Genomic DNA, 15,567 nt, shown 5'->3' with positions numbered 1-15,567 from the left:
TGCATGGGGCGCTGGGTGCAATCCCCAGAACTGTAATCAATCAACTAATTTTCTACTTTTCATTATTTTTAAAAAATAAAAATAACTAGGTGAGACTAAGACTAATAATAAACCTTATTTAGCCAGTATATTAAAAAGATTTCAAAATGTAATTATCTAATCAAATATTTTACATTGTATTCTTTATGCCAAGTATTCAAACCACTGTGTGAATTCTATACTTATAGCCCATCTCAATTTGGATGCTAAATTTTTCTAGGAAAAACTTATTTTACATTTAAGATACCTGTTGTTTTATTTTAGAATATTCAAGAAAGCCAAGTGGTAGGATAAATACAAAATAAGGCTGTGGTTAACATCAATTTAAAGACTCATTTTACATGTAATATATTTATTGTAAAGTTTTGATTATCAAATTAACGAACACTAGTCTGTCTAGTTCCCAAGTCTTTCCCTAATATGACTGATTAGTAGAGGGAATATTCATCTCCCACTTGCCCACTAAAGTTAGCTTTTCTCTGAGGCAGACAAAATATAAACTTAGGCCTCCTGCTCTGCATAAGCTATACCTAACTTTGTGTTCTGATTTTATTTTGTATTTTTAAGGATCTCTCTCTTTCACATTTATGGTTCTACAAACCTGGAACCAGCCTTAGTCCTCAGGGTAACATTTGCTGCCTCTTATAACACGTGAATAATGTGGTTGAAGTATCTTACTTTAGTAGACAATTACTGGTACTTAGAGTTTTATAAGAGTTGCTTGCTTTCCTAACCACCTAATTACTCCTAGAATATGACATCTGATATAATACTCACATTATAGAATATAGTATTAATACATTTATGTTTATCATTATAATGTAATTAATATTTTATATATGCATACTATTTCAAGAGAATCTGCCCCAAAGACATACTCATATATTGAAATTTGTTTTCAAATATTATCAATTTCATAAGATATATCAAATATTATTTCTACAGCAGCACTGCATTTTATTATCAGGTTTTATTATCTCTTCCTTGAGGGCAGAATTCTGGTGTTTCTGTCTTTGAATCTTGAGTACCAAGCAGAGTCTGGCCCATAGTAATCACTCAGCAAAATTAATGAATAAAGAAACAGAAAAAAAAGACTATATTTTCAGGGATCATTTCTGTAGTTGAGTACTAGAGAAGTTTCTCTGGACACGTAGAGCATCAGAAACCAGGAGGACCTATAGCATCCTCTCTTAAGTGTGAAGCTGGCTCTTGATGTTACTTCATTGCAACCTCCATTTACTATTGGTTATTATTGTTCTCCTTGGAAGAGTAAAGGGGAAGGACACCAACTGAGTGCTTTTTTAAAAAAGAAGAAGTTGGGAGGCTGAAGCAGGAGGATAGCAAGTTCAAAGCCAGCCTCAGGAACAGCGAGGCCCCAAGCAATTCAGTGAGACCCTGCCTCTAAATAAAATACCAAATAGGGGTAGGGATGTAGCCCAATGGTCAATACCTGTTACCAAAAAAGAAGGAGGAGGAGGAGGGGGAAGAGGAGGAAAACAAGAAACTCAAATTTAAATCAGGAGTGAGATAGTTGGCTTAGGATGTGATTGCCCTTCTACTGTAAACAAGCCTGATGAAGGATGCTCCCTGCGACTCTGGTCAGACCAGATCATTCAGGGACTCATCCTTGCCATTTCTCAACCGTGACAGTTTTAGATACAAGAATGAATTCAGTCAGGTGTGGTAGTACATGCCTGTAATCCCAGGGGAGGCTGAGGGAGGAGGATCACAAGTTCAAGGACAGCCTGAGCAACTTAGTGAGACTCTGCCTCAAAATAAAAAATAAGAAGAGTTAGAGATGTAGCTAAGTGATAGAGGATACCTGGGTTCAAATCCAGTATCAAAATAAAGAAAGAAAGAATAAATTCGGTGCACCCATGAGAAAAATAAAATATCAGCCAGGAAAAACTATAAAGTACCCATTCCCTGAAAACAAAGTCATCTTATAGCAAGTCAAAAACTACTTAATCAACCAAGTAAAAATTTACAAATCTACAAATTTGAAAGTGAAAGAAAAATACTCAGCTTTCATGTGGTAATGTTAATTTTACCTGAGAAGAATTTCATTACTAATTAAATTTATATCTATACCCCAACCATTGATTTGATCCTAGGAAACTAGTAGGAACTCACTAAATTCATTTCTGAATGATTTTGTACTTTATTTCATGACTACAGTTCAATTAATACAAAATTTATAATTTTCCATATGGGCTAATAGCTGTCACTGTTTTCTTAAGCACAGAATTTATACAACTTTAATCAGAAAGCAACTATTTGTTTAGCTTTTAATTTGCGCTCGGCAGTGTTGTCAATATAATGATGCAGATGATACAAATACGTGTCCCTGCCTTCAAAGAGTTTGCAATCCAATTATTTAAAAAATCACCCTAGTTTTTATCATACATAAATCTTAAGTAGTATTAGGCTAGGGGAACTAGAAAAATCAAAGAAAGTTTCAGAGACATAGGGGACTTTTAGTTGAATTTTGAAAAGTGAAAAGAATTTAGGTAGAAATTAACTCATTTAATTCAACAAATATAGAGTTACTAAACCATTCACTGGGAATACAAAATAATCATGAGTTTGGGAGGTGAGGGACCTTGTTTTAAAATCAAGTCCCAACTATGTTGACAGGCTAATTCATAATCTAGTACAAAAACCAGACAGATATGTAATCAAAGCACTTTTGATTTGCAATATTGTATAATAAGGGCTATAATAGAAGTGTGTACTGGACGCAATGGTGGCCCAGAAGAAGATGTGAGTTACCTTGCCTGGAGTGCAAGATAAAGGAACATTAAGGAGGTGAAGGAGGCTAACTGTAGGAGAAAGCAAGTGCAAAAGACCCAAAGCAAGTGTTCTCAGGGAACCCCAAGGACTTGACTATATTGAAACCAGGGTAACAGGTAAGGAAAGATTAGAGATAAGATTAAAGAGGTGGGTGAAAATGATGCGTCCTTTCGGGTCAGGTCAACTCAACATGATTATATAAAGTCACAGATACTGACACTGACATTGTAATCATCTCATGTCCATTGGGACTGGAATGGGTACAGTGGGACAGAGAAAAGATGTTAATGATCAATATTTAGAAGAGAAGAGGCAATCATCAAGTTGAACTTGGTTATTAACTAAATGGGAAGGTTGAGTAAAAAATTTACCCCATAAGTTTGAAACCGGGTACCTGAAACAGAGATGGGGATCACTGGCCAGTACTGAGAAAATGGAAGAGGTGTCCAATTTGTGGAGGAAGCTGATGGAAATTTGAGTCTGAGGGGTGAAGGGAACATATCTAATAGGCAGTCAGAAATTTGACTGAAGGTCAGATGAGAGGATTAGAGAACTAGAGCAACCCAAGGAGTAATCTGGACACTGGGAAAAGTCTTCCACAATATCTCTGTGCCCACATACAAAGATGTTGAGTCGATCTCATCAAAGGGATTCATCTATTCCATCATCACCCTGTGTTCTTGACATAGCTAAGTACTTGTGGTTTCCTGATATTTACAGAGGGACACATAATATTTAAAACCAACTTCTAGTTGGTTCCGTCTAGTGCTAAAGTGTTTTCCAGCCTTCTTTTAACAATAGTTTTCCCCCCAAAACCATTGCATGTTACCTCAATCTCTCTCTTTCTCTCTCTCTCTCTCTCTCTCTCTCTCTCTCTCTCTCACACACACACACACACACACACACACACACACACACAAAATCATTAAATTATTAAGAAGAGTCATTTCAAATTGTTGAATAAGAATACCACAGTCAAGCCAGGCACAGGGAGACATGCCTGTAATCGTAGCTACTTGGAAGGCTGAGGCAGGAGGATCAGAAGTTCAACTTAGCAAGGCCCTAAGTAACTCAGTGACACTCTGTCTCTAAATAAAATATAGAAAGAGGCTGGGGATGTGGCTCAGAGGTTAAGCACACTTGGGTTCAATTCCCAGTACCAAACAAACAAACAAAAAATCACAGTCAATAAGGACACTAATGTTTTACTATTTTAGCAAGAAAATATGCGTATACTTGGCAACTATCCATATGCTAACCCATGTGTTATCAGTGTTTTACCCATGTTCTTGTGACACTAGTTTAGCAAGTTGAAAAATCATTTTTGCTTATATTGTTGTTGATTTCCAGGTTAATTGAGATTGATTTATAAGTAGAAGCAGGATCCTGAATGATGGAAGCTAGTGTTTTTCAAAGCATGTTAATTTTGAATTTAGTTTCATCAGAGGCCTTGTCTTAGAAAATGAAATACATTCATGCGTTAACCACAGATGAAAGAGTCTGCAAGAATTCACAGCAAATGGCCATGATCCCTTTTTGTATCCTGATGCCAAATTCTTTTCCCAGGAATGTACAGCTGGGTCACTCTGTGTTTGCTTGTATACAACCTTCTGAGACAGTACCAATTTACCTTTTTATAGATAATGATGGCCACTGTGTTTTGTTTTTGCTACTTCATTTACAGTCCTACAAGTTATGTGCCAAGGAAAGAAAAAGGAAACAAAGTTGTTATGAAGAAAAAGGATATCTTAAATGACATAGAGGGATTTCATATTATATTATTTAGAGGATATTCTTCTACCTTTAGGGGAAAATTTAGATTCATTCATCCAACAAATATCCAGTGGCTATTTATGTGCCTGGTACTATTGAATGTGCTAAATTTAAAGCAGCAAGCATGCCAGACATGGCAGTACACACCTGTAATCCCTGGGAGACTGAGGCAGGAGTGGTGTAAGTTCAAGGTCAGCCTGGGCACCTCAGACAGACTCCATCTCAAAATAAAAAATTTCAAAGGGACTGTGAGTGTAGCTCAATGGCAGAGCACTTGCTTAGCATGCATGAGGAACCCCCGTGCAGCAAAAAAGGAAATTTTTAAAAAGCAGCCATAACACAGAAAAATTCGCTGCGATTATGGAGTTTTATCTAGTAAGGGACACAGACAATATTTTTTTTTCTTTTGTACGAGGGACTGAACACAGGGGCACTTAACCACTGAGCCACATCCCCAGACTCCCAACCCTTTTTTATTTTAAAGGGGGAATTTGTTTTTTTAATATTTATTTTTTAGTTGTAGTTGGACACAATACCTTTATTTTATTTATTTATTTTTATGTGGTGCTGAGGATCGAACCCAGGGCCTTACACGTGCTAGACAAGCACTCTACCACTGAGCCACGACCCCAACCTCCCCAGCCCTTTTAATATTTTATTTTGAGACAGAGTCTTGCTAAGTTTTTCAGGCCTCACTAAATTGCTGAGGCTGGCTCTGAACTTTTGATGCTCCTGCCTCAGCCTATGAGTACAGGCGTGTGCCACTGTGCCCAACTAGGTAATAAAAATTTTGCAAATGATTATACAATTACAATTGTGATAAATGTTATAAAGAAGGCAGCAGTTAGCAGAGGGACCAAACCTGGTGTATAGGTTGGGAAGGTTTTCCTGAACCATGATATTAAAGCTGCAACATAAAAGATGAAAGTTAGCTCAGCAAAGTAAGGTGCAAGAAAAAGTGTTGTAGGCTGAGGGAATGGAAAATTTGAAGTCCTTGAGGCATCAAAGCAAATATTAAGTTTAAGGAATTGAAATGCAGCTAGAACATAAAGTGAGGAGGAAATTATTTGAGGTTAAGTCCAGAGATGTAGAGGCCAGATTCTGAGAGCCTCCTAAAAGAGGCGAAGAGGGTCCCTGACCCAGGAGAGTCAACATCACCTGGGACCTTTATGGAAAAGCATTGTAGACACACTTGGGTCTAACTGAGTCAGAATCTCTAGGGATGAGGCCAGCCGCCTTTGTTTTAACAAACTGCTGATAACTTGTTGATAGGGGCACAGGGGTTCACTGTACTAGTCTCTCTACTTTGTGTATGTTTAAAGTTTCCATAATATAATGTAAAAAAAATTAGTATGTTTATGTGGTTGCAAAACTTTATGTAAATGGAATCAGAATGTCTATATTCTTTTGCTACTCTCTTCCTTAAGAAGTGCATGTAAATCTATTTATTATACTCATTTTCATTGCTCTATAGTATTTTACTATATGGCCAGATTATTATATTATTGATGTAAATTTGGGTTGCTTCTAATATTTTTCCTCATTGAATAATGATATACATTTTCTAATATATTCTCTGAATTTTCCCTGGTGCATGAGTGTGTCTAGGCATGGAATTGCTAGCAGAGTATGCATAACTTCAACTTCATAATAACATCAAATTGTTTTCCAAAGGCATTGTTTCAATTTACATTCCCAACAACATTGTATAAGCATTTTGGTTGTTCTACATCATTGCCAATATTGACATCACCAGATATTTTAAGTTTTGCCAAGGTAGTGGGTATGAAGTGTTATTGGTGAAACACCTGTGGTTTAAATGTTTATTTCCAGAGTTAGTAATAAGATTGTGAATTTTTTCATAGATTTATGGGCCATTCTAGATTCAGTTTCTATAAAGGGCTTGCTTAATCTTTGACCCATTTTCTACTTGTTCAAATATTCTTGATACCAATCATGTGACACATGTGTTATAAAAATATCCTCTCCTAGTTTGATTTTTGTTTTGTTTTGTTTTCTCTATGGTGTCTTTTGATATTAGTCGTTCTTAACTTTGGTATCGAATTAATTAGTTTTCCTTTTTATGTTTTTGGATTTTGTAGCTTGTGTCAATTTTAAGAAATTCTAATCTCAAAGTAGAAAAGATATACTCCTTGTATATTTTCTCCTAAAGGTTTTATAATTTGCTTTCCATGTCTTTTTTTAACCCACTTAAAGTTGATTTTTGTATATTTTGTAAAGCAGGTAAACCATTGTGGTTTTTGTTTGTTTGTTTCTGATTGGATAACCAATTTTTCCAACAGCGGCTTATGGAAAAGTACATCTTCTCCCCACTTTTCTCTAGTGCTGGTTCTATCATTCAGCAAAATTCCATGTACTTGTGGATATAGTTCTGGGCTTTCTGTTCTTTTCCTGCGGTTTATCATATTACATTAGGTTTTTCATAGTTCTTGATTTCCAATTTTTTTATTTTAAGAATTTTTGGTTCATTTTGATCTTTTTTCTACAAGTTTTAGAATCATCATGACAAATTTCACTAACATTTTTTAAATATAATAAGATTTATGGAATTGAATCTATAGATCAGTTTATAGGGGATTTGATATATTCAAAATATTGAGCTTTGGGGTGGGGTACCAGGGATTGAACCCAGGAGGGTTCGGCCACTGAGCCACATATCCAATTATTTTTTTTATTTTGAGATAGGTTCTCAATAAGTTGCTTTGGACCTTGTTAAATTGCTGAGGCTGGCCTTGAACTTGTGATCTTCTTGCCTCAGCCTTTGGAGCCTCTGGGATTACGTGTGTGCCATTGCACCCAGCTAAAATATAGAGCTTTAATATTCAAGAGTAAGGTATATTTTTCCATTGCTTGAATATCTTTTAATAAAGATTTATAATTGTTTCTTAGAGTCTTATAAATCTTGAGTTAGCTTTATGCATAGATACCTAATATAAATGGTACCTTTTTAAAAATTATATTCTATTTTTGTTACATATAGAAATGTAGTTGACTTTATAATCTTCATGAAATAATTCTTCTTTAGGAAATTTTTATTCAACAACTGCTAAATTCATGAAAATTGATCATAGATTTTTTGAGTATTCTTCCTGTCCAATCCTCTCTTGAACTTCATTCTTTTCCTTTTTTCAGTTGGCTAAGCCCTCAAGTACAATGTTGAACAGAAATGCTTATGCTAGGTGCTCCAGGCTTATTTTTAATCTTAACAAGAATACTTTCCATTTTTCAATATTACATAGGATTTTGTTATAAATCCTTTTGTATAGGAAGAATTTTTTTTAAATAATGAATGGAAATGGAATTTTATTAAACACTGAATTTATTAAGATTGTTATTTTTTCTTTGTTAATTTGGTACAGAATGTTAGTTTTACAATGTTAAATGAAACTTGAAATCTCGAGAGAAACACAAATTGGTCATAACTGATTATCTTTTTTTATATTTCTAGATCTGGTTTGCTAATATTTTAACTTTTACATTTTTGTATGAAATTGACCTCAATTTTCTTATTCATACTTTTGTCAGAAAAGAATTGCTACAAAAGCAGCAAATATCACTCAAAGAGTGATATTTAATCAGTATAATTGGTACAGCCCTTGAGTGTGCCTGTGGTTTTCTTCATTATGATTGGTTAGGGTATCCATTCTGAAGCAGCTGTTAATCTTTTTGAGTATCACTTCTGTCTCTGCAGAATTGCAAAGGAATTCTGACATTTAAAGTTTGGGTAGAGGAAGAAATCCCTCTGAAAGGAGGTTGGAAAGGTACATCCTAAATGGAAGGAGAAAAATGGGGCTCATTAAAAAAAAAGTTGCTTCAGAATGGAATAAGTAGTCAACTACACTGAATACTAATTAGAAGTCAAGTGAGATGAAAACTGGAAGGTATCATTTGATTTAATAATATGGAGGCCACCAATGGCCTCGGTAAGAGCAGTTTTGAGAGGATGATAGGTACAGAAGGCAAATTAGAAGTGATTTAACTATGAAAAGGGCACCATATCAAAATGGTAGACTGAGCTCATGGGTCTATCTTACATTCCAGCACCCCAAAATGTAACTGGAACACAACATAGAATACCATCTGTAAGTGCAAAATTTTTAGAAATTTCCCACAGTCAGAAATTCCAAATGGAGGGCTGGGTTGTAGCTCAGTGATAGAGTGCTTGCCCAGTATGTGTGAGGCACTAGGTTTGATTCTTAGCCCCTCATATAAATAAATAAAAATGAAGGTCCATCAACAACTAAAAAAATATTAAAAAGAAAAGAAGTTTTATATGGAGGGACAGATACAAATTTTGTGAGCCTTTAAGCTTATAAAAATTGGGAGGTCCCCTGTAAGATAAACAAAGCCAAATCATGAATGCAAAATTAAGCCTAGGGCCTAGGAAGGGAGCCATGTCAATGAGAAACCTAGTTTTATTGGTTTTATACTAAATTTACCTCTAAGCACAAGGAATCTGATTGACAAGGAAAACCAAAATCCAAATCATATCCCAGAAAAAAAGTACTGTGGAGCTGACAACTCTTCTGGGTGTTCTCTAGGCTCAGAGGCATGAGACAGAATAAGCAGGAGAGGGCCCAGGGCAGTCAGGGTGATTAATCTGGGAATTACAGTCAGAGCAGCTGTGCAGGTCAGTGCCTCCCTCTTCCCTTGTTTAGGCTGAACAACAAGCACAGCCCGAAACACGGAAGCCAGAGCAGCAAATGTGTTCTGAAAAGACAGGGCAGTGTCCCAGATAGCTAACAATAGCCAGGAAGTCAGAGGAGCTACTGGTACACAATGTTCGCCTACCTAAAATCATGGTCTGCCTCTCCCCAACAATCACCAGCAACCACTCCTATAATCAGAGCCAACATCCCCTAACATGCAAGGTTTTCCAACAGGTAGGGGAAATCAACACGGTGAAAGGCTCCCAATTGAGCAAATAGAAGAATTTATTCTTGAAAGAAAAATTTAGAGTAGCAAGCAGAAGAAAGGAAGAAGTTATACTTTAAACTATGTAATATGGAAAGTCAGGCATGGTGGCACACACCAATAATCCCAAAGGCTCCAAATGCTGAGGCAGGAAGATTGCATGTTCAAAGTCAGCCTCAGCAAGTTAGTGACGCCTGAAGCGATTTAGCAAGACCCTGTGTCAAAACAAAATAAAATAAAAAGGGCTGGGTATGTGGTTTAGTGGTTAAGTGCCCCTGGGTTCAATCCCTGGTACAAAAAAAAAAAGTAATATGTAAAGATTCAAATACATTGAATCAAAGACAACAAAACTGGAAAATTCATGTTCATTCATTCAATAACAATTCATCCAACACACTCTATGCATCACATACTCAGGAGTTCTTACAAATAAAGCAAAGTTCAGCGCCATATTGCATTCTACTTGAGGTTAAAGAGAATAAATAATAAACAATAATTTTTTAAATTTTATTTTTATATTTATCTATTTATTTGGTACAGGGGATTCAACCAAGGGGTACTTAACCATTGAGCTGCATCCCCAGCCCATTTTTTATATTATATCTAGAGACAAGGTCTTGTTAAATTGCTTAGTGCCTCACTAAATTCCTGAGACTAACTTTGAACTTGCAATCCTTCCGCCTCAGCCTCCTGAGCTGCTGGGATTATAGGCATGCATGTGCCCAGCCATAAATAATAAATTAAATAAATAAATGAATTATGTAGTGATTTAGCAATAACTACAATGAGATGAAGGAAATGGAGAATTTCTAACCCTGTCCAAAGTAATTTCATCTTTTTCAATTTTTTTTAAATCTATTGATGGAAGAAATTCTTTTACTTTAAAAACAATTCTTTTTTTTTTTTTAATTGGTTCTTTTAAGTTATACATCATGGTAGAATTTATTTTGATATAATTATACAAGCATGGAATATATCTTATTCTAGTTAGGACCCCATTTTTATGGATGTACATGATGGTAGGATTCACTATGGTATATTCATATAAGTACATAGAAAAATTATTTTGAATTCATTCCACTGTCTTTCCTTTTCCTATTCCCCCTCCCCTCCTTTCATTCCCCTTTGTCTATTCTACTAAACATCTATTCTTTCCTTCTCCCGCTTTATTGTGGGTTAGCTTCTACATATCAGAGAAAACATTAGACCTTTGGTTTTTGAGGACTGGCTTATTTCACTTAGCATGATAGTCTCCAGGTCCATCCATTTACTTGCAAATTTACAATAGCTTAACTATTGTATATTGAGCTGCTATAAACATCAATATGACTGTGTCTCTGTGGTATGTGGATTTAAATCTTTTGGATACAAACCCAGGAATGGGATAGTTGGGTCAAATGGTGGTTCCATTCCTGGTTTTTTGAGGAGTCTTCATACTGCTTTCTATCCCATCAACAATGTATAAGTGTATCCTTTGCCCCGTATCCTTGCCAACATTTATTGTTACTTGTATCCTTTTTATTTTTAATATTTTTTTAGTTGCAGATGGACACAATACTTTATTTTATTTATTTATTTTTATGCACTGCTGAGGATTGAACCCAGTGCCTCTCACAAACTAGGCAAGCACTCTACCACTAAGTCACAACCCCAATTATTCTTGATAATTGCCATTCTGACTGGAGTGAGATGAAATCTCAGTGTAGTTTTAATTTTCATTTCTCTAATTGCTAGAGATGTTGAACATTTTTTATATGTTTGTTGACCATTTGTATTTCTTCTGAAGAATGTCTGTTCATTTTTCAAAAATTATTTTCACAGTCGGGCACGGTGGTGGTGGTGTATGCCTATAATCCCAGAGGCTGGGGAGGCTGAGGCAGGAGGATCATGAGTTCAAAGCCAGCCTCAGCAAAAGCAGGTGCTAAGCAACTCAATGAGACCCTGTCTCAAAATAGGGCTGGGGATGTGACTCAGTAATTGAGTGCTCCTGAGTTCAATCTTTGGTACCCCCTTCAAAAAAAATCACATTTATTCATTCTCTCTTGTTATATCTAAAATTGGCGATGTAGCAAGGTATGATCTTGACATCTTCATATAGATAACTTCTTATATATGCCTTTCTTAAGTTACCATCAGGTGGAAGAAGATTCCACTCAATAAATTTTAATAAAACTTAAAAAAAAAACTATCTTCCTGCATACACCCTTATGTTCTATCCAGTAAAACACAGCCACTGGACATGAAAACTTAAGTTGTTTTTTTTTTAACTTAATAGCAATCAAACAGGACATTCAAAAGGCCAAATTGAGTCACAAAATCCAACATAACTTTGGGTCTTGTTAGTCTTTGTGGTATTTATTGCCCAGAAAGGGACATTAAGAGAGAGACATTAAGGAAATAAACCTACAAATAAATATATGATTACAAATGACATAGTTTCTACAAAAGAAAAGAACAGGGTATGAGAAGAAAGAAGCATAGGTGGAAAAAGGACTTTGGAAGGGCTAGGTCAAGGTTGAAGTTGGACTCTGAGTAATTATTCTTTTAATGAGCATTATTCCTGGTGAGCCAGAATATCACATTCAAATTGCATTTAGAAGTTGTTAATGTGCTAAAACAATGAGTCATAATATTTATCCAAGTCATATTTTAGATGAAATAGTAATTTAACAGCAGAATGGTGATTTGCAGCCAAAAAGTCCAGTTAAATCTGACAAATGTGTTTCTTCGGTATCCTCCTTTCCCAGCTTGGTAGATAGCCAAATTAGCAGATCTGACCAGCTATACCAGTGCATCAAAGGTGGGTCCTTCTCTGTCATTTGGACCTGCCCTGTTTCCCAGAACATTGACTCATTTCTGCTGAGCCATGAATCACATCTGGCACCTGCTGCCATTCTGTAAGGGTCATTAGGACTTGGCTTTCTAAAAATGTGCCCTGGTAAGGACATTTCTATGAAAGCATGCCCTAAAATGGATAGACTTTGAGGAGAGTATGTTGTTCTCCTACCTCAAAATTCTTCAGGGTAGCAGGGTAGATTTAAGACCCTTTCACCTGACCAGCATGTTATTTCTGAGCCACTCATGGTATTATAGACAGAGACATGGCTACTACTTGTTCTTTGGGATTGTTTGAAGCCATCCTGGCCATTTGAGTAGGGATTAGATCACTTTTGATTGAGAGTTCCACAGTTTGAATCATTCCTCTTAACTCCTTCTGGCTAGCCAATTATTAATGGATGATTTCACTCTCATCTTGGTAAAGATGAGAAATCTGAAGAATTGAGATAATCCTGTAATATTTATAGAAATAAAGGATTTCTTTTTTTGAAATAGCTACTTATATTTGTTTCATCAAATAAATAGAGCTACATTGCTTAAAAATCAAATACTAAAGAACAGACTACTTTCAACTCTCTGCAGTTTCCTATGTATTTCCTGTTTGATTTCTGAATAATATACCAATGATTCTCAAAATTTTGATTCTCAGACAGACCCCCCTTTATAATCTTAAAAAATGATTGAGACTCAAAATAGGTTTTGTTTATAATTATTTACTGTATTAAAATTAAACTGAGAAATGTTTTAAATATTTATGCATGCATTCCCTGACCCCTCCCCACCCCCTGCCCCATTTTGTACTGGGGATTGAATGAATCCAGGGTGCTTTACCGCTGAGCTACGTCCCAGCCCTTTTTATGTTTTGTTTTGAGACAGGGTCTTGCTAAGTTGCTTAGGGCCTCCCTAAATTACTGATCTTCCTGCTTTCTTCTCCCAATCTGGGATTATACCACACCAGCTATTCATTCATTTTTAAATAACAATAATAAACATGTTAATTTTACAAGGAATAGCTTTTCCAAAGCAAAAAGTTTTAGTGAGAAGAGTACTATTATTTTACAGTTTTTACAAAACTCTTTAGTTTCTAGTTTACCAGAAGATAGCTGGATTTTCACATATGCTTCTACATTCAGTTTATTGTAATGTGCTGTTTAGGTTGAAGTCAGTGCAATAAATCCAGTCATACACGGATATGTTTTGGAAATAGGAGGAGCATTTTAATAACCTTTCAGATCTTTGTGGCTATTGCTATTTAATACTACAACAAAATTCAACTAGCAGTAGTTTCCTGAAGGTTAGTTGCAATGTGAAATCTGAAACCATACCAATGAACTTTTGTCCTTTGCTATTCTAAAACCTATTGGTCTATTTTGACCTTTGAATAGATAACATTTGGTCATTTGGAAAATAAATAATGCAGATCTTCCAAAGGGTAAAACATTTTATTATATAATATCAAAAAATTTTTTTATTTCATCTAAATACTTTTGGATGAAATAAAAAGTCTTTAAGTATTGAAACCCTAAACTCACTCTGGGGGGATACAAATTTTCTAGTTTTTCCTGAAAGCTCAATTTTTTAATTTCCATTGGCAATGAATACTATCAGTTGTTTTTACTTGAAATGACAGGCTTACTTCCATTATTTTTGAGAAAATAAAAAATATTAAAAAGACATGTCAGGCTGGGGTTATGGCTCAGTGTTAGAGCACTTGCCTCACATGTGTGAGGCACTGGGTTCAATTCTCAGCACCACATATAAATAAATGAATAAAATAAAGGTCAATCAACAACTAAAAAAAATTTAAAAAGACATGAATTCAAAGTTAATTTTTATTTTATTTTTTTTCTATATAGGGAATTGAACCCAGGGGTGTGCTCAATCAATCAATGAGCCACATCACCAGCCCTTTTATATATTCTTAATTTAGAGACAGGGTCTCACTAAGTTGCTTAGGGCCTCACTAAGTTGCTTAGGGCCTCACTAAGTTTCTGAGGCTGGATTTGAACTTGCCATCCTCCTGCTTCAGCCTTTCAAGCCACTGGGATTATAGGCATGCTCTACCATGCCCAGCTCAATATTGAAATTTAGTAAAAGTCATGATTTTTATTGCTTTTTCAATTTTTTCTTGAAACTGTATTTTTTTTCTCTTACTATGAGCATGGTAGTGGATCCAAAAACCATCGACAGTTTTGTGACAGTGCTTTAATTTGTGTTGCTAATAAAGAATCAGCAGCTTTACCCACTGTGTCTTTTGTACTATCAGTGTAAATATCAACACAGTGAAAGGGCAAATAACCTAGTAAATTCTTGTTTTCACAGAAAGTGAACCACCGTAAAATGCTTACACTGCTGTTGCTTACCATGCTAATGTAAGCTATTTTCTATTGATTTCCTGTTCTGTCAAGTAGGGGTTTAGTTCCCCAACATTAAACCAGCACCCTCATTTTATTTTTACATTTTTCAATATGATCATAACATACTGTTGTTTTTAAGAAATATTTAATTTTTATTTTATTGTTACCATATAAATATTGTTCACTACCAAGCCTAGTAAGATAAAATGAATATTTCTTTGCTTGCATGGTCATCTCTATGTCCTCAGGGGACTGATTCCAGGACTCCCCAGTGGATACCAAAATCTTCAGATACTCAAGTCCCTTATATAAAGCTATTTGTTTAATATTTGCATATCACATAATCTATGCACATCATCTAACATACCTCTTTTTGGGGGGGGTGTTAGGGATTGAACCCAGGACCTCAAACATGCTGTGCCAGTGCTCTACCACTGAATTAAACCTCCAGACTTTCCCATCTCTAGATAACTTACAATACTTAATACAATGCAAATGATTTGTTAATAGTTTTTATACAGTAGGGAATTAGGGAAATTACAGGAAAAAAATCATACTCAGTACTGACAATTTTTTTTCCAAATAGTTTTGATCCACAATTGGTTGAATCTGAAGATGAGGAACCCACAGATATATAGGGCCAAATGTATTCTTTTTTATTTTGACCTAAAGTTGATTATTGTCTTGGTTCTTGGTGTCTATTTTTATGTGACTCAGTTCTGCGGTCCTATCACAAATTTGTCTCGGTTTTCCAGTCAATTTGTGAAAATTAAAAAAATTCTGTTCTGTGCAGTTAAGCCTAGGATGCTCCATCAGGCCCATTCCGCCCCCC

At 35.4% G+C, this 15,567-nt stretch overlaps 1 protein-coding gene and 1 non-coding gene across 3 annotated transcripts in view; both read left to right on the top strand.

The window, feature by feature from the left end:
- The window catches only part of Mypn (myopalladin), a 121,798-nt gene that overhangs the window by 32,319 nt on the left and 73,912 nt on the right, over positions 1–15,567 (top strand). The window lies entirely within an intron of this gene.
- On the top strand, positions 1,130–1,337 carry LOC125618751. Its single transcript, XR_007350147.1, has one exon. It is a non-coding gene; the product is annotated as a small nucleolar RNA U3 (small nucleolar RNA).

The sequence above is a fragment of the Marmota marmota genome, unplaced genomic scaffold (genome assembly GCF_001458135.2).
Source record: "Marmota marmota marmota unplaced genomic scaffold, marMar, whole genome shotgun sequence".
NCBI classification, from domain to species: domain Eukaryota; kingdom Metazoa; phylum Chordata; class Mammalia; order Rodentia; family Sciuridae; genus Marmota; species Marmota marmota.
This window is presented reverse-complemented; position numbering and strand designations above follow the sequence as displayed.